Consider the following 18543-nt stretch of genomic DNA (forward strand, 5'->3'; position numbering starts at 1 on the left):
CTGTCTAGCTTGCTGTTGGTCCAAACTAGGTATATTTCAGGATTGCCACTCGCATAAAAAAATGTACAATTTTATTTAAAAATTGGTTTGTCTTAAAGGATGATTTCAGTATGCCTAGAAGAAACCATATTAATAATCTGGTTTTATTTATTAAAAAATTTTTTAAAATCTTTTTCTATTTTCTCTGTTTCTGTCTATTGAGAGAGACAGAGACAGAGAGCAAGCAGGGGAGGTGCAGAGAGATGGAGACAGAATCCGAAGCAGGTTCCAGGCTCCGAGCCGCCAGCACAAAGCCTGATGCGGAGCTCAAACCCATGAGCAGTGAGATCATGACCTGGGCCGAAGTCAGACGCCTAACTGACTCAGCCACACAGGCACCCCTATTTTATTTTTTAAACATTAAAAAAAATTTTTTTAATGTTTTCTCTATTTCTGAGAGAGAGAAAGACAGCATGAGCAGGGGAGGATCAGAGAGAGAGGGAGATACAGAATCTGAAACAGGCTCCAGGCTCTGAGCTGTCAGCACAGAGCCCAACGCAGGGCTCAAACCCGTGAACCATGAGATCATGACCTGAGCCAAAGCCGGACGCTTAACCTACTGAGCCACCCAGGTGCCCCCTTTTTTAAAAAATATTTTATTTATTTTTGCAAGAGAAAGAGCATGAGTGGGAGCGGGGGAGGGACAGAGAGAGAGGAGGGCGGAAGATCCGAAGCAGGCTCTGTGCTGACAGTAGTAAGCCTGACATGGGGCCCGAACCCACAAATGGCGAGATCACAAACTGCGAGCTGAAGTCAAGACGCTCAACGGACTGAGCCACCCAGGTGCCCCAGGAATCAGGTTTTAAAGTGGAAGTGGTCAGAAAACAATCACAGTTTTGGGTGAGATGGCACGTTTGAGTTCATGCTTTAAATATGAACTGTACTTCAAATACATAAAATTGACAGATGAAGCACAAACATAGGACACCGAAAAGTCTCATCAGGCTCAAAAGCAAGATAACCACTTCTTTGGACCACAGGTGGCACAGGACTGCAAATAGTGAGCAGGGCCAAGGTCAGCTTCTGCCTGGTGGAGGGGCTTGACTTAGCAAATGCAACAGAGCGCTAACACAGCAGATGCTAGCAGCTCAGAGGGCGTACCCAGACGGCAGCTGTCAGCATGTAGTAAGGAGGTGATTAACACCCTCCTTTTGAGAAGGTCGGGGAACTGGCGGGAAGGAGGGGGATGGGGGTCTTAGCGGTGGTGCTAAGGCACTGATATCCCCTGTCCCAAACTCTTGGAGAATTTGGGGAAATGTCTGGAAAGCCACATTTTAAAAAATGTTTATTTATTTGAGAGAGAGAGGGGGGGAGAGAGAGAGAGAGAGAGAGAGAAAAAGTGAGTAAGGGAAGGAGGGAGGGGCAGAGAGAGGGGGACAGAGGATCCCAAGTGGGTTCCGGGCTGACAGCAGAGAGCCTGATGTAGGGCTTGAACTCACGAACTCCAAGATGGTGACCTGAGCTGAAGTCGAATGCTTAACCGACTGAGCCACCCTGACGGAGCCCCGATATCCACATTTTTTAAAAAAGATCTTGAGGTGATTCTTAGAGCAGGCCCACTCTGAGAAACGCTGCGCTTATAGGAAAGTCAGCTTTAGTATAGCGAGCTTACGAAAGTTAAAGTGGCAGAAAGATGTTTAATTTAGAGTTTTTGTATTTGAGCCCTTGAATTGATTGCTTTAAAAGATTATGGTAAAATACACATAACCTAAAATTACCATTTTAATTAAAGTGTGCAGTTCAGTGGCATTAAGGATGTTCAGTGTTAGGCAACCCTCACCACTTCTATTTCCATTGCTCCCCTCCCCCACCCCTGGCAGCCACTAATCTGCTGTTTTCTGTGAGTTTGCTGATTCTAGATATCTCATGCAAATGGAATCATACAATAAGTGTGTGTGTGTGCCTGGCTGCTTTCACTTAGCATAATGTTTTCAAGGTTCATCTGTGTTGAAGAATGTATGACTACTTCGTTCGTTTCTATGGCTGGATAATATCGCATTGTATGGATGTTCCATACTTTGTCTCTTCATTAGTTGATGGGTATTTAAGTCATTTCCTCCGATTGGCTGTTGTTAATGGTGCTACTGTGAGCATTCCTGTACAAGTTTTTGATTTTTGAACACTTGTCTCCACATCTCTTGGGTTTACTTTTTTTTTTCTGAAGTTTATTTTTATTTTTTTATTATTATTTTTTTAAATATTTTTTATTTATTTCTAGGAGAGAGAGAGAGAGAGAGAGACAGCGTGAGCAGGGGAGGGTCAGAGACAGAGGGAGACACAGAATCCGAAACAGCTTGAGGCTCTAAGCTGTCAGCACAGAGCCCGACACGGAGCTTGAACTCATGGACTGTGAGATCATGACCTGAGCTGAAGTCAGATGCTTCACCGACTGAGCCACCCAGGCGCCCCAGTTCTCCTGGGTTTATACCTAGGAGTGGAATTACCGGGTCATATGGTAATCCCGTGGTTCACTTGTTGAGGAGTTTAACATACAAAACTTGTTTTCTATGTCAGATGCAGCAGCAGTGTATGAAGATTCTGATTACTCCATGTGCTTCCCAACACTTGTTTTTTTTTCTCTTTAGAAAAGTATGGCTCTCCTGTATTGGAGATCTCATTGTATCTCATTGGTATCTACATTGTATCTCATTGTATCTACAATTGGTATCTCATTGTAGTTTCTCTAATGACTGATGACACAGAACACCTCTTCATGTGGTTGTTGGCAATTACATCACTTTTAAGTTAAAATGTATTCAAATGGGTGTTGTTTCCTTATTGCAGGGTAGTCGTTTTGTATGTTGTGATCGAAGCTGCAGACAGACCTGGGTCCTGGTCCTGACTCTTGCCAGGCTTGGGACCAGCCAGAGCTCCAGGCACCTCCTTTCCTGTACCTTCCCAGTAGGGCTTTGTGAGAATTGAGGCTTCCAGGCAAGGCGTCCAGGAACAGAGAGAGCACGCCCTGGTGCCATCGTGATCATCATCGTTTTCACAAATAAGGAGCTTTCTGATTGTGTCCCTGCTTCTGTCTTGTGGGTCTAAAAGCATTCCTCAGCGATTGAAGATAGACAACCCGGAGGGAACACATTTTAGTTGCCCTTCTGCTGCGTGAGCCCCCAGGGAGCCATTTCTGAGTTGCTGGGGGCAGCAGGTCCTTTGGTCCTTTGTATTCCTGCCTGAGTTTTCCCGCTGCGGGGCCCCTCCATTTATCCTTGCAGGTGAGGCAGTGAAGGTGTTCACTGTGCCCAGGAAAGCTCATCGCTGGGAAAGTTCCCAACCCTTCCCCAGATTGATTGCCTCTTTGGGCCTCCTCCCCGGTCTAAGCGTTCTTCACCAGGTACAGGGTCTTTCCGCCGCAGCCCCTCAGCGGTCCCGATGCACAGCTGACCCTAGAAACTAGTTTCATGCCCCTCTGGATATAGCATCCGATATGTTATTCTTACTGTATCGTTTGTTTCTTTATTTAGGTATGAATGTATGTATTATGTTTGTTTATTTGAGAGATAGAGTCTGCACACAAGCGGGGGAGGGACAGAGAGAGGGAGAGAGAGAATCTCAAGCAGGCTCTGCACCGTCAACTCAGAGCCTGACATGGGGCTCAATCCCACGATCCTGGGATCGTGACCAGAGCTGAAACCCAAGAGTTGGATGCTCAACTGACTGAGCCCCCCAGGCGCCCCGGTGTCATTCTTTTAAATACTGTGTGATGCACCCCAATTTTGATAAGCCTGTATTGGGATGCAGTGAGCATAGTTTTCAAACTGGGAAGCCATTTTTAAGATATAGAATTCTTGTTTGCTGTGTACTTAGAAATACTTTGGTGCAGAGCTATTTAAGAATAAAAATGATAATCTAGAAATGTCCCTTGAAAACTCTTGGGTGCAGTTTAAGATCTGCTTCCCCAGAGAGGCGTGTGGTGCTGGGGAAGAGCAACGGGTTTTGGCATAGGGATTGCCCAGCATGGGGAGGGTGGGGGGAGATGGGTATCGCGGACAAAATGCTGTAGGCTTAGCTGACCGTTGCTACTTTTTTATTGCAATAAAATACACAGAACATAAAATTTACCACTTTAATAATTTTTAAGTATACAGCTCAGTGGCATCCACTGCAACATTTGAAACATTTCCCTGTTCAGGGAGTTCAGCCTCCCTCATCACCATCCCTGGAGGTCACACCTGATGGCAGGGTCCCCCACTTTCCTCCCCCACACCTGGGCATGTTCGGTGAACTGCAGTCTCTCTGCCCCAGGGAGACATGCAGGCCGGCCTGGGAGGCTTGATATTAATAGAGGCTTTCTCAGGGTCATTAAGTGATGCCGCAGAAGGTATTAACTAGTTTCCAGTTTTGGAGACAGGAAGGATCCTTGCTTCTGTTCACAGAGGTATTATGCTGTTTATTAACTTCTACAAGTGTAAGGATAGGGAAGAAAAAGGTTAGATTCTTTTTTGCTGTTTTCTAGAAATTCCTGTTAAGGGGTATGGAAAAAAGTGAAATGGAAGCTGTTTGACCATCATGTTTTAAAGTTATTTTAGTACTTTGTTCATGTCTCCTTTGGGAAGGGACTAAAATAAAAGTACTGTTTTAGAGATATTCTGACATTTTATTTCCTCCTCCCTTCCTCCTCCATAATTCGATTCATTTCCAAGATTTCCTTTATTTTTTATTCACTACCTTTTAGGAACTTTGAACTTCAGAGAGAGACAGTCAGACGGACTTAAGGCTTTATATTCTTTTATGTGCAGAGTTAGTAATTTATCTGTAATCTTTCTAAAGAACAGTACAGAATTCAACATCTTCGCATTGAATTCTTAACCAGGTGACTTAAGAAATGTTCTCAAGGGCACACAGATATGTTATTATGTAATTATGTTATTGTTTCAGACACCAAATAATTATTTTTCTTTCTGTGAATATGTCTCGGAAGTGTTAGGAATATCTTTTAATTAACACAGGCTTAAAAACCTTCCAACCTCCCTAATGGATGTAAGCAGTAATCATCTTGACTGTTTCATCATTTGGTGAAAAGTTGATGAAGAGTCTCATCATGGATAGAACAGACTGTCACCACCTAAAGCCCCTGATAAATTTCAGTGTCACTCACTGTGGGATAGCCAGGCATCAGGCACGTCCTGATGTGATGCAATGGGAAGTACAAAAGACCACCTAGAAAGTATTCTTGCTAAAGATATTGATCCTGAAGGTAATGAAAGCTCTCCAGGTAATGACCAGTTTATAGAAAATTTGAGGGTTAGAGGAGCATGCTAAATGACACCATGAGAATCTAGCCAGCCAAATACAGAATGTGGGCTGGCTACAAGAACTAATGACCTTCTTCTTTAACAAGTAAATTGTGAGAGCTTAAAATAATAAAAAAGGAGGAGGAAACTATTACGGAGTAAAAGAGACTTAGGAGACACATCACCCAAAGCAGTGTGTGTACGTGGCTTGGATCCTGATGTGAAAAAGGCAATTGTACAAAAGTATTTTGAGGCCGTCAAGGAAAACTAAGTATGGAATGTGTAATTAGATGATACTAGGAATTATTTTTAATTTTGTTCACTGTGATAATGATTCTGGTTATGGTTTTTTAAAGTCCTTATCAGAGATACCAAACCATTTATTGGTGAAATGAGTAGTATCTGGGATTAGCTTTACTGTCATTAAAAAAAGAGTGAGCATAGCCAAAAGTTGGTGTTGAAGCCTGGTATTGGGTTCTAGTCTTTCAGTTTTTTGTGTGTATTTCTGAAATTTTCATAATAAAAAGTTCAAAATGCTGAAATTGGCTTGCTGGTGGCATTTAGACACTTTAAACAGCAAAAACAAAGCACGCTGTACACTGGTAAAAGCTCAATTTTGGAAAATTGCCTTTTGGCTTATCTACATATTTGGTCTGGTTAGTTTCTTGGCAAATTAGTATTTACATTAACTTCATGTTATTCCTCATCCTGGAGTCCCACGGAGCCCTCAAATAAACTAAGAGAAGTCATAATTATAGATACTTAGAGAGTTAATGCTATGGATAATTGCTAATCAGTAGGCTCTTCATACCAATAAGCAGGCAGAAGAGGGGGTTTGGGAAAGATTGTCAGTGAATGGAAATAAATTAAGTAAGGATGAGAATAATTTGTGTGCTTGGTTGAATCGCATTGTAGAAGTGGATGTAAATAGCACTCTATTTGGGGTGATTGCTAAAGGTGGCCCTTCTGATTGCTGCCCCTTAAGGGAACTAGAGTAATAGAGTTGAACTTTGTTTCTTTCTCTCTTCCTTGATGGGGTCATTTGACTTCAATTATTATCTTCCCACCGATAATCACCAAATCTGTATCCTCAGCCCAAATTGCTCTTTGGAGCACTGGAATCACATCTCTGCCCACCTGGGGTTGGCTCCGGGCCTTCTGCGCCAGCCTCGCCCTGAGCCAGGCTCCCGTTGCTGGCTCTGTGCTGTGCACACCAGCTATTTTCACATCTGTCAAAATCTTTCCTGCTTCAGGCTTTTGCAAGCACCATCCCCTCTGCCTGGAGCGATCTAATCTACTCTTTTTCTCCTGGCTCCCTGTCTTCTAGGTGTTGGCTCAGCCACAACCTCCTCAGAGTCAACTTTCCTGACCTTCGTCCCTCATTCTGGGTCACAGCGCCTTGCTTTTTCCTTAGTGGCCTCCTGAGTTTGTAATTACTGTCTCCTCTTCTCCACTGTCAAGTCCATGAACCGGGAACCTCTCTGTCTTGGTAGAGTTCTGAGTGAGGAAGGGTAAGGACCCAAACTAAGTGGTGGTGACGGGGTGAAGAAATCTGAGAGTTAACCGCAAGACCGGGACTGAGAACGAGTGCTAACTGGCACCGAGGGGCGATCAGGGTTTTCTTAGGGGCCCGTTTGGTACTCAGATGGAGTTGTCGTAGTGGGCAGTTGAATTTGTGACTCAAAATCACCTTGGACTTCTTCTCTCTTGCCTCATGGATCCCGCCAGCTGCCAAGTTTTCTCCTGTTTTACTTTTGTGCGCTCTCTCTGACTCGGGACTTCTTTCCATGCCTGTGCGATCATGCTCTGCTTACTCTCGCCCCCTCGGCTGTGTACGTGAGCTGTGTACCTGCTGGATCGCTGTTTCCTGCTGCGTTCCACTCTGCAGTGTGACTTTTCTGCAGCGTAACTGATAAAAAGGCCACTTTGCTCAAAATACCCACTGGATCCCCCATTGTCCACGGACTTTCTCACATTCCTCAGCCAACTTTCCTAGCATTCTCTCCAACCAGTTGGAGCCACCACTGTTTGTGATGCAGACACATCCCACGTTGTCCAGATGCGGAGCCTTTGTCTGTGTGGCTGCTTCCAGCCGGAATGGCGCCCCCCTCTGTCTTTTAAACCTCTTGCTCCCCTGATCTAATATAAAAGCTTAATTTAGAACTGAATTAAGGAATTGAGCCCGTAGCATAAGCTCTTTGCTATTTGTTGGAATGAGAGCCGCCCAGTGCGGCGGTGATGTCTCCCGGTCACTTAGTTTTGGGCTTGTGCGTTCGTGTGGAAACGGACGGCCGCTGGCCCCCGGGTTTGGGAGGGAAAGTGCCTCCTCATGCTGAGTCATGGGATGTCGTGTGCCGTTCCAGGCCTGAGTGTAACCAGAGACAGCAGATTATCTTGAGGCTGATGGTGTCCTTTTCCCTGTTGTTATGGGACTGTGTTTTGAATTAAATTATTTTAGAAACAGATGGCTGACTGAGAATTTTTCGCCTTTGTTCTCAGTGAGCTGAGAGAGTTGGGCTTGTTTTGTTTTGGTTACTTGAAGTGCTGACGGTCTTGCTTTTGCAGGTTGGTAAAAGAGGACTGTGTTTTATTTAGGAAAGAAGAAGACAAAGCAACACAGCGTCTTCCACTAAATACTCCGTCCCATGCTTTGAATCAAGCTGGCATTTCAATATCCTTTTCTGGTCAGATGAGCAAATCGTGCAAAGAAATAGGGATCCCTAAATCCCAACCTGAAGCCTATATATAGTGCCCAGCCCTCCTTGTCCATGAGGTATACATTTCCATGGATGCCTGAAATGGTGGATAGCACCAAACCCTGTATATGCTGTGTTTGTTTTTATCATACATACCTATGATAAAGCGTAATTTATAAATGAGTGGAAATTGTGGAGGAAACTGCGGATAAGGGTGGAGCACTAATGTACTGATGTTTTAGCTATAAAAGTATGAAACTTTTTTTTAATGTTTATTTTTGAGAGACAGAGAGAAGTGAGAATGTGAGTGGGGAGAGGGGCAGAGAGAGAGGGAGACAGAATTGGAAGCAGGCTCCAGGCTCTGAGATGTGAGCACAGAGCCCGACGTAGGGCTGGAACCCACAGACCGTGAGATCATGATCTGAGCCGAAGTCAGCCGCTTAACCGACTGAGCCACCCAGACACCCCAATAGTATGAGTATTTAAAAAAGCTTTGTGGTACCTTTATTTAGTATTGCATGCAGTTGTTTTCTGAAGTTACTCACTAGTTCTCTTTGTGTTTTAGTGAAGTCTTAATTGTTATTTGTGTCCCCATCTCTAGAGGAAGAAACGGAAGATGTGACTAATTATAGGGGATTTCTCCAGGGGAACTGGGCAAGTTTGAGACTGAATAGGACCCGCTTCTATTCTCTGTGGAATGTTCTGGAGCTTTTGGCCTTGTTGTCTCCCTCTCTGACTAGGATCGTATTATACCAGTGTTGAAGGGCTGTGCTTTTTATTGGCTAAAATCGAAGCTCTCCCCCACCCCCCGACTACTGATGTAGTTTTGCCATTTGTCATTTGGTGAAACTGACTTTTCCCTTTTTGGGAAATCTTTCATTGTATGAGGGTCAGACGACTGTAGGGTTGACGAGCAATGTGTCATGTGATTTAGGCATGGCCAGTGGGACCCTCCCAGCTAGACTTTGAATTTTGAAGATGTTTTGCCACGAAGGAGAAGAGTTGGGGGGGAGGGTCCACTGGCAGCTGTGCTCATGGGATTCCAGCCTGGTGTCGTCAGCAGACACTGTCTGTAATGGGCTTTTCTGCTGCCCAGTCACATTTGGCTCTTGTCTCTCTTCTGAAACTGAGCCCCTAGTCCATTCTAGGGACCCTCTGGTAGCCTTCCCTTGTTCTCCCCTCCTGCTTATATGGCCAGAATTGTTTCCATTGCAAACAACAGAAAACCCCGACACAGAAAACCTATAGCATGCGCACAGGGTCATGTTTCAGGCCTGCACATAGAAAGTCAGCACGTGAATGCTCGTTTTTCAAGTAGTGATTTTCAGGAACCCTATATCTGATTAGCTGAAGAGGGAACTGAGACCCAAGAATGTGAAACTGAGTTCCTCAAAGTTGGCAGTTAATTGGGGCACCTGGGTGGTTCAGTTGGTTGAGCGTCCGACTTTGGCTCAGGTCATGATCTTGCGGTTCATGAGTTCGAGCCCTATGTTGGGCTTGCTGCTGTCAGCACAGAGCCTACTTCAGATCCTCTGTCCCCCTCTCTCTGCCCCTCTCCAGCTTGTGCTCTCTCAAAAGTAAATAAATATTAAAANGTGGTAGACCAGGGTAGGGCCCAAAGCCTGTAGGCTCTTGTTTCTGGTAGTCCCTACTCCATCCCAGTTCCTCTTGTTGGAGTTGGGAATGAAAGGTGTTGTCTTAAGTCACGTGGGCCATTAAAACAAAATGCCACAGACTTCAGGTCTTAAACAATAGACATTTCTTTTCTCGTGTTTCTGGAGGCTGCAAGTCCAAGATCAAGGGGCCAGCAGGGGTGATCTCTGGGGAGGCCTCTCTCTGCTTACAGAGGGTGCCTTCCTGCTGTGTTCTGATGGGGCCATTTCTCTGTGTCAGTGCGCCGTAACAGTGAGCTCCGGTGTCTCCCCCTCTTCTTACAAGAATGTTCTGTTGGATCAGGGCCCGACCTGTATGACCTCATCTAACCATGTCTACCTCTGGAAAGACCCTGTCTCCAAATATAGCCTCCCTGGGGGGCAGACCTTCAACATACAGATTTTTGTGGTGGGGTGAGGGGATGCAATTTAGTCCATAACAGATGTGAAATAGGGAAATACGGACATTTTAATGTTGTCTGTGACTTAATAAATGCTGAGCAACAAACGATGTCAAAGGAAGATTTCGAAAAGAAGTTTTACACAATTTGAGATCTTCAAATATTGGGGCTATGCAGTTGGGCTCTACCATTCACGCTGAGGTTGATACTTTTCTTTGCTGAGAGCTCATCAGCAATTGTTGTTGGGGTTAAGTCTCCACATCCAGCTGTAGGCTAAAATGCTGACTGGGGCACAACATGGGACCTGGAGAACTTCCTTCCTGTTTTGGACTGTAGCTCCATGCTAGAGCCTGGGGCCATGTTGCTTATGTCTGGAGGCAATCCCGCTCCCGCTCCATGCCGACTTCACACATCCTCTGGTGTCCCGGTACGCGCTGGCCCATCCTACCTCTGACCAGAATTCCCTTCTAGTCTCACCAGCACGTGTGCACAAAGGCCCCGTGTCTGCACTCCCCTTCTCAGTCTATACTCCAGTTGAGGATCAAAGGCCCGCTCCCCTCTGGATGCCATTTCTTCTTCCTCCTCTGCCACCTGGGTCCCTCACTAATCCACTGCATTTTCCATCTCTTCCTCTCTTCTGGATTGTTCCACTGGCATTGCTCTAGTCCAGTACCTTTCAAAGAAAGGTCGTTGTACTTGGAGTAGAATTACCCATGGCGTTGGTTCAGATTGTAGATTCTGAAACAAGAACAGCAGCAAACACAAACACACCCCGATTCCGAAGCCCCCTGCCCCGTCTACTGAATGATAACCTGACTTTAGTTTTTATGTTCAAACAATTCTAGACATATAACAGAGTTCAAAAATTAATACACAGAGTTCCCATGGACCCTTTAATTAGCTTTCCTTAATGTTAGAATCTTATATAATCATAGTAGAGTTTTCAAAGTAAATTAACCCTGGTACAATTCTGTTAACTAAACTACAGACTTTACAGTTTTCCCCCTTCTGTTCTGGAATCCAGTACAGTATTCTAAATTGCATTTGATTGTCACATCTCCTTAGTCTTCCCTAGTCTATGACAGTTCCTCGGTCTTTCCTTGTCTTGTATGACCTTGAGATCTTTGAAGAGTCAGGTCTTTTATAGAATGCCCTTGGGTTTGTCTGATGTTTTCTCTTGATTGGATTGACATTTTGCATTTTTAGAAGCCTAAATCTTTATTGAGCTCCTCGGTGATTCTTACCTATTATCTGAGAACCAGACACCTTTCCATGGACCCTTCCAATCACCATCTTTTCTCTTTCCTGTCCTGTACAGCTAAAGCTCCCCAAAAAGTTGCTGCACATATTCCCCATTATCTCACCTGTCATTTCACTTTTCAACCCACGGCAACCTGGCTTCTGCCACCACAAGGCTAAAGAGACTGTTGTCACATCTTGGAGTTGCTTCCCAGCTTTCCTTTTCTTGACCTCTCTGGGTCATCTAGACCCTGACTCCTAAACTCCTCATCTCACATTCCTGGTTCCCCTTGCTTCTCAGATTTCTCCTTCTTACTTTTGCAGGTTTATCTCCAGGCTCGCATATCTGTTTGCAAACTTGATATCTCCATGTGGATTTCTTTTAAAAAAAAAAAAAAAAATCTCANGCTCTCAAACTTTAACAGGCACGTGAATCACCCGGAATCTTGTTGAAAGCAGTGTCTGACTTAGTAGTGTCTTGATGGGCCAGAGAGGCTGTATTTCTGAAACACCCCAGCTGATGCTGGTGGTATACTGGCCACACAGAGTAGCAGAGTTCTGAAAATACAACTCTAACATGAGCCACCATCTTCTCAAGCTTCACCTGCTGTGACCATATAACCAGTCTCTCCACATCTCCTCTTGCTTCCTTTAACCTGTTTTTCATACGGCAGCAGGAGGGATTTTTAACCATTATCCTGATCGTGGCGTGCTTCTAAATGCCTTCAATGCTTCCCATTGTGTTTATGAAATTGTTATCCTCAACATCATGGCTTCCAAGCCTTGAATGTTCTGATCCCCTACCTCCCTCTCACCCTGTCTTTGGGCACTTAATCCATTCCTTCCTCCCCCCCTCCTTTCCTCCCTCCCTCCCTTCCTTCCTCTCTCCCTCCCTCCCCCCCCGCCAGAAGCAGTGGTCTTCCCTGTGTTCTTCAGTGGGCTGCATCACTGGTTCTGTCCCCAGCCACCCGACCGACTGGACCTTGTACAGACCCCACATCCTCTGCCCAGATGGCTCTGTGCAGTGAGCTGGCCTGCAGACTCTTGTCTTCCATCCAAGATGAGATAAGGAACTCACACCAGAGCATAAATTGACCACTTGCAGAGCATGCTTTCTGGTTCAGCTGACATATTTTTGTAGCACGACCTACTCTCTGAAGAATCAGTGCATTGAGTTACATGCCGGCTCAAGCACCTTATTTCATCCCAGGCCAGTAACGAAAAAGTACAACTGCTTTGAGTGACATCGGTCTGGGATACTCTTGTCCCTGCTCACACTATGTACATGTGCATGCGCGCGCGCACACACACACACACACACACACTTTACATCTCCAGCCACACGTGGCTTTAAATGAGAGAGGCAAAACTTTAAAACCTTTATATGACAATATATGATTATCATTATGCTTTTGATGTAGGAAAGGACTTCTTGAACCTTCTGTCGTAAAACCAACACACATGAACCTCAAACAGTAACAGAAAAGATTGATCAATTTGACCATATTAAAATTGAGAACCTCTGTTCATCAAAAGGCCACATAAAGAGAATCAAACAACAAGCCACAACCTGGGAGAAGTTATAACTGACGTAGTATTACGTATTCAGAATGTATCAAAAATGCCTGCAAAAGGGGCACCTGAGTGGCTCTGTCAGTAAAGTGTCCAGCTTCGGCTCAGGTCTTGATCTCATGGTTTGTGGGTTCAAAGCCCTACACCAGGCTGACAGCTCAGAGCCTGCCTGGAACCTCCTTTGGATTCTACGTCTCACTCTCTCTCTGCCCCTTTGCGCTCTGACTCTGTCTCTCAAAAATAGATAAAACGTTAAGAAAATTAATAAAAAAGGAAAAAGATAGGCAACACAATAGCAAAATGGGCAGTAGAATTGAAAAGATACTAAAAGAGGCAACACGAATGGCTAACAGATATGGAAAAGGTGCTCGGTTCATTGTAATCAGGGAAATGCAAATTAAAACCTTAAAACCTTTCACATCAGCGAGATTAGTAAAAATGTGAATGGCTAGGAGTGTGCATGTATTGTTAAAAATTTGCAGGGGCGCCTGGGTGGCTTAGTTGGTTAATCATCTGACTGTCGCTTAGGTCATGATCTCACGGTTCGTGGGTTCGAGCCCCGCGTCGGGCTCTGTGCTGACTGCCAGCTGGGAGCCTGGAGCCTGTTTCAGTCTGTGACTCCCTCTCTCTCTGACCCTCCCCTGCTTACGCTGTCTCTCTCTCTCCTAGAAATAAATAAAACATTAAAAAAAAAAAAAAAGAATTTGCAGCAGCAGGAGTGAGATTATACATGGACTCAGTTACGTTGAAAGATTATTTGTGTCATTTAGTAAAGTTTCAGATGAACATCTCCTGTGACCAAACATTTCTATTCTCGTGCATGCATATGCACACAGCACATCAATACCCTTACACAGACGCATGCCCACATGCATATACACTCTCAGAAGGCAAGTGCACAGTACAAGCATACATATACACACACATACATGTACACACACGTACTCACACGAACATTTCTACTTTATATATACATTTGTGTACCACAAGATGGGTAAGAAAATTCATGTCAGAAATGTTTCTTGGGGTACCTGGGTGGCTTAGTTGGTTGAGCATCCAACTCTTGATTTTGGCTCGGGTCATGATCTCAAGTTTTATGAATTTGAGCCCCACATGCTGACAGCACGGAGCCTATTTGGGATTCTCTCTCTTTCTCTCTCTCTCTGGGCCTCCCCCCATGTGCATACTCACTCTCTCAAAATAAATAAATTAAAAAAAAAAAAAGAAATGTTTGTAATAACAAAATTGACAGTAGTTCAGCTGTTCTTCAATAATACATAGATAAATATTAGTATGTTCATACAATGGAATTCATGTTGAAGTGAGAATAATAATTACATCCAAAAAAGTACACTTGGATGAGTCTAAAAAAATATGCAGTGAAAAATAAGGGGCAGCAGAATACATGCAATATAACGCCATTATGATAAAGTTTGAAAATACACAATGCTGGAGAATATATTCTCTTCAGGGATACACACGTGTGATAAAGACTAGAAGGAAAAGCAAGGCTGTGAGGAAGGCCTTCAATCAAGAATGATTTTCTCAGTGGAAGGGAAAGGAATGGGAAGGGTCCCAGGGGATGCCAGAGGGAAAGAGTAATCTTTTTTCTTAAACGGGGTGATGGGATCTCAAGTCTTCTTTGTATTATTATCTAAAACCTGGAAAATATGTTTTTATAAGTAGTATTTCTTATCTACCTGATAATTTGGTAAGAAAACCAGTACTAGTTGGAGGAGACAGTGATCTGGTAGAAGGTATTAGTGTACACTTGGGTTTGGAGAAAGGGAAGAAAGACACTTTTCTAAACTATGGAGAAGAATGGGAAGGGGGAAGAATGACTTTAATAACGGCGCTAAAATCATCGTTAGGACAGCCTGGGATCTACAAGAAGACTAAAGGTTGCTAACAATTGACTAGATTGTGTAGCAGTTTAACCATCTGCTTTTCTTGTTAAACTCTTGGAAATTCACAGGGGCTTTTGTTTGGTAGTGGACTTAATGTCCACACAGAGTTGAGATGACTCCTCATGTTTTGAAAACTCCACAGTTCCACCTGGAAGCAAAAGTAATGGGGGCGCCTGGGTGGCTCAGTCGGCTGAGCGTCCGACTTCGGCTCAGGTCATGATCTCACGGTTCGTGGGTTCGAGCCCCGCGTCGGGCTCTGTGCTGACAGGCAGCTCAGAGCCTGGAGCCTGCTTCAGATTCTGTCTCCCTCTCTCTCTGCCCCTCCCCCACTCATGCTGTCTCTCTCAGAAATAAATAAAGCATTTTAAAAAGTTTTTAAAAAAGCAAAAGTAATGGATTAAAAGTATTTGGATTAAAGCTCTTGAGAGATTTTTGCAGCTGGGTTTCCGAGGGCAGCCCTCAGAGGGTGTTTTGTTTTTGAAGCACCCACGCTCCCCCCGGCCCCCGTCATCTGTCCCCAGGTGGACAGTGGCACCTCATGGCTCCAAAGGCAGGCCTCCGCATGGGTTTCAGCAGCACGGACTTTTAGCATGTGCTTTCGGCTCCTTTCCAGCGTGATATAGGTTCGCGTGTTTTCCAGTGTAGTTTCCTCACTAGCAGTTGTAATTAAAAGGACTGGCTTGGGGCGCCCGGGTGGCTTAGTCGGTTAAGCGTCCGACTTTCGCTTNGAGAATTTATGAACCTGCCTTTCTAGGCTGCCTCGGGGCCCGGGTGCTATTTTAAGCAAGTCAGCTTAACCTCTTTGAGCCTCCTTTGCAACATGATAGGATTGGCTAAGGTCTTACAGGACGTGCGAAGTCCATGACTTCATGATCGACGGTCCTATTTGGGGGATGGTTTCCAGATAGAACAGTGTAATTAAAGAAGAAACCCCCCCCCCCCCCCACCAAATTATCTTGTTTGTGTGAGAAAGACTGACAGTTTCCTAGAGACAGGCATCTCCCTCATGGATTTCTAAAAAAGTTTTTTTTTTTAAGAGCTTTATACATAGGTTTTTTCAAAAGATTTTGTTTTTTCAAAGAGCAGCTTTAGGTTCACTGAACGGGAAAATGGAGCAGAAGGTGTAAATTCCCATATGTCCCCTAACCCCACACACGCATAGCCTCCCCCATTAGCAGCATCCTCTGCCAAATGACACCTTTGTTACAATCCGTGAACCTACTTTGACAAATCATTTGTCACAGTCGTTAGTTTACCTTAGGGTTCACTCTGGCTGTTGTACATTCTGTGGGTTTCCTTTGTGAATTAAAAAAAAATTGTTTAATGTTTATTTTTGAGAGAGAGAACGCGAGCAAGTGCAGGGGAGGGGCAGAGAGTGAGGGAGACACAGAATCTGAAGCAGGCTCCAGGCTCTGAGCTGTCAGCACAAAGCCTGATGTGGGTCTCGAACTCACAACTCGCAGGATCATGACCTGAGTCTTGGGAAATTTCAAGCACGCTGATGCAGCACCAGCAGCAGGGCAGTCCCTAGTCTTGTTACGTACAGCAGGGTGAGATCCCAGCCCAGGTTGGGGTACAGGTAGGTACCCAGTAAGGGTGTGCTGTGCGGTTTCCGTAGCAGAAAGTGCCTCGACACCAACCATTCAGTGTGGTTGCAGGCCTGGCACCAACCAAGAGCCACACAGAAGCTCAGCGCCCCCATCTCTCCAGGACCACCCCCCCCCGCCCCCCGCGTCATTCAAGTGCATGAAGTGTGAGGAGCACTGGTGTCTCCCCAGCCCCTTCCTTTCTCTCTGTCATCATAGCAACAGCCCTGCACTCTGGAGCTTGAAAATCGATCTCCAGGGCTTGAAATTAGAGTCTATGACGCCTTCTCTGCTGGGAGAGACTCGCTTGGGTTTTCTAACCTCTTCCTGAATTAAGTGTGGAGGGAATTCCCATGGCATTTCAGCTGCTGCCTCTTCAGAGCTGGTTTCTCTCTCCTGGGACTTGGCCGGAAAGGAGAGAGCTCGGCGTACCTCACATTTCTTAGCAGTGTTCGTTCCTCTTTTTTACTTTCTGGTGAATTTTTCATCTTTTTGACCACTTTGCTTTCCCTCTTCTGTGTCCTTTGTAAATAGGGTTGATGGAATTCTAATTTGCATCCGATACTTGGGCTCATAAATTAGCCGCAAAATGTTGCTTTTCTTCACTCTTCTTTTAGAAGTTTTTTAAATTTATTTTGAGAAAGAGAGAGAGGGAGAGGGAGAGAATCCCAAGCAGTCTCTGTGCTGTCAGCACAGAGCCGACTCAGGGCTCTATCTCATGAACTGTGACATCATGACCTGAACCAAAATCAAGAGTCAGATGCTCAACTGACTGAGCCACCCAGGCGCCCCTCTTCTTTACTGTTTTATCTCTTCCAGTGTGTTTTCAAATATGTTTCTGATTCATTTAAAAAGAGAGCTTGCTGTCTATTCAGATCTTATATTTCAAAATGAATTATAGCAGAGTTTTAAAGCACATAAAATGGTGTGTCCTTAGAAAAACTTTAATATCTGTATGCTCCATAGTTGGACAGAATGTTGATTTTATTACTTCTTAGATTTATAACTATTTAACCTTTACTGTGGAAAAGAACAGCCTTTATTTACTTTACCATAGTAGTAGGAAGTATCATAATTACTTTTATCCATGCTTGGAATCAGATAGGTAAATAGTAAAAGTGCACAGATAAGAAATCCTAGAGCCAGATTGTAAGGAACACAACAAATGCCTAGTAATATTGAAATCTCTAATATTATTTTTTATTGTATGATTTATTATTTTTTATTGTTTATCCATTTAAAAAATTTTTACATTTATATTTTGAGAGAGAGCATGAGTAGGGATGGAATAGAAATACAAAGAGACATAGAATCTGAAGCAGGCTCCAGACTCCAAGCTGTCAGCACAGAGCCTGACACGGGGCTCGAACCCACGAGCCACGAGATCATGACCTGAGCCAAAGTTGGATGATTAACCGACTGAGCCACCAAGGCGCCCTTATTGTTTATTCATTTTTAAAAGTCACATCACATAGAAAGGAGTGTGACCCTTTAAGCAGCTTACACCTGGTGTAACTTTGTGACATTCACTTACTGATGGAACCAGCTAGAAGTATTTTATCAAAATAAACATATGACTAAATATCATTTACTAATTTTAGTGAATACGCACAAAATCTGTTCACAGAATTTTGTCTTCGTCTTGATTTCCATTTCTGCCGATGAGTCACAAAATACCTCTGAATGCCCTCATTCAGCTTCTGTGTGATTGTAATAAGCTATTTTAATTCTGTAGTACGTGTTTTTAACCTCACAAATTACGAGTAGTAGTGTTGTCCATTTATACCATCAGTATTTGTTTAGATTTAGCACTATCTTTATCATTTATTTATCCTCTATTCTGTCTTCTCAGATCTTCCTTCTGGGTTAATTACCTTTCCCCTGGAAGTATGTCCTAGTTTAGGGAGGCTCCTCTACTGAAGGTCTTCTCTTGGTATTACCACTTTTTGTTTATCTGAAAATGCCCCTAATTTAGCAAATAGAAAGTAGTGGTTATGCAAATCTAAGGTGTCAGATATTTTCTCTTTGCACTTTGAAGATTTTCTTCATTGTCACTTGGCTCCTAGTTCTGTGAAGTAGTTATCTGAGTAATTGCCAGTCTTTTTTTCTGGCTCATTTACAATTTCTCTGTGTCTTTGGTGTTCTGTGGTGTCATCATGTGTGTAGGTATGAAGTTTTACAAAATTCACCTGACTTGGGATTTCTTGGTCTTCT

This window comes from Crocuta crocuta, unplaced genomic scaffold (genome assembly GCF_008692635.1).
Source record: "Crocuta crocuta isolate KB4526 unplaced genomic scaffold, BGI_CrCroc_1.0 scaffold228, whole genome shotgun sequence".
NCBI classification, from domain to species: Eukaryota; Metazoa; Chordata; class Mammalia; order Carnivora; family Hyaenidae; genus Crocuta; species Crocuta crocuta.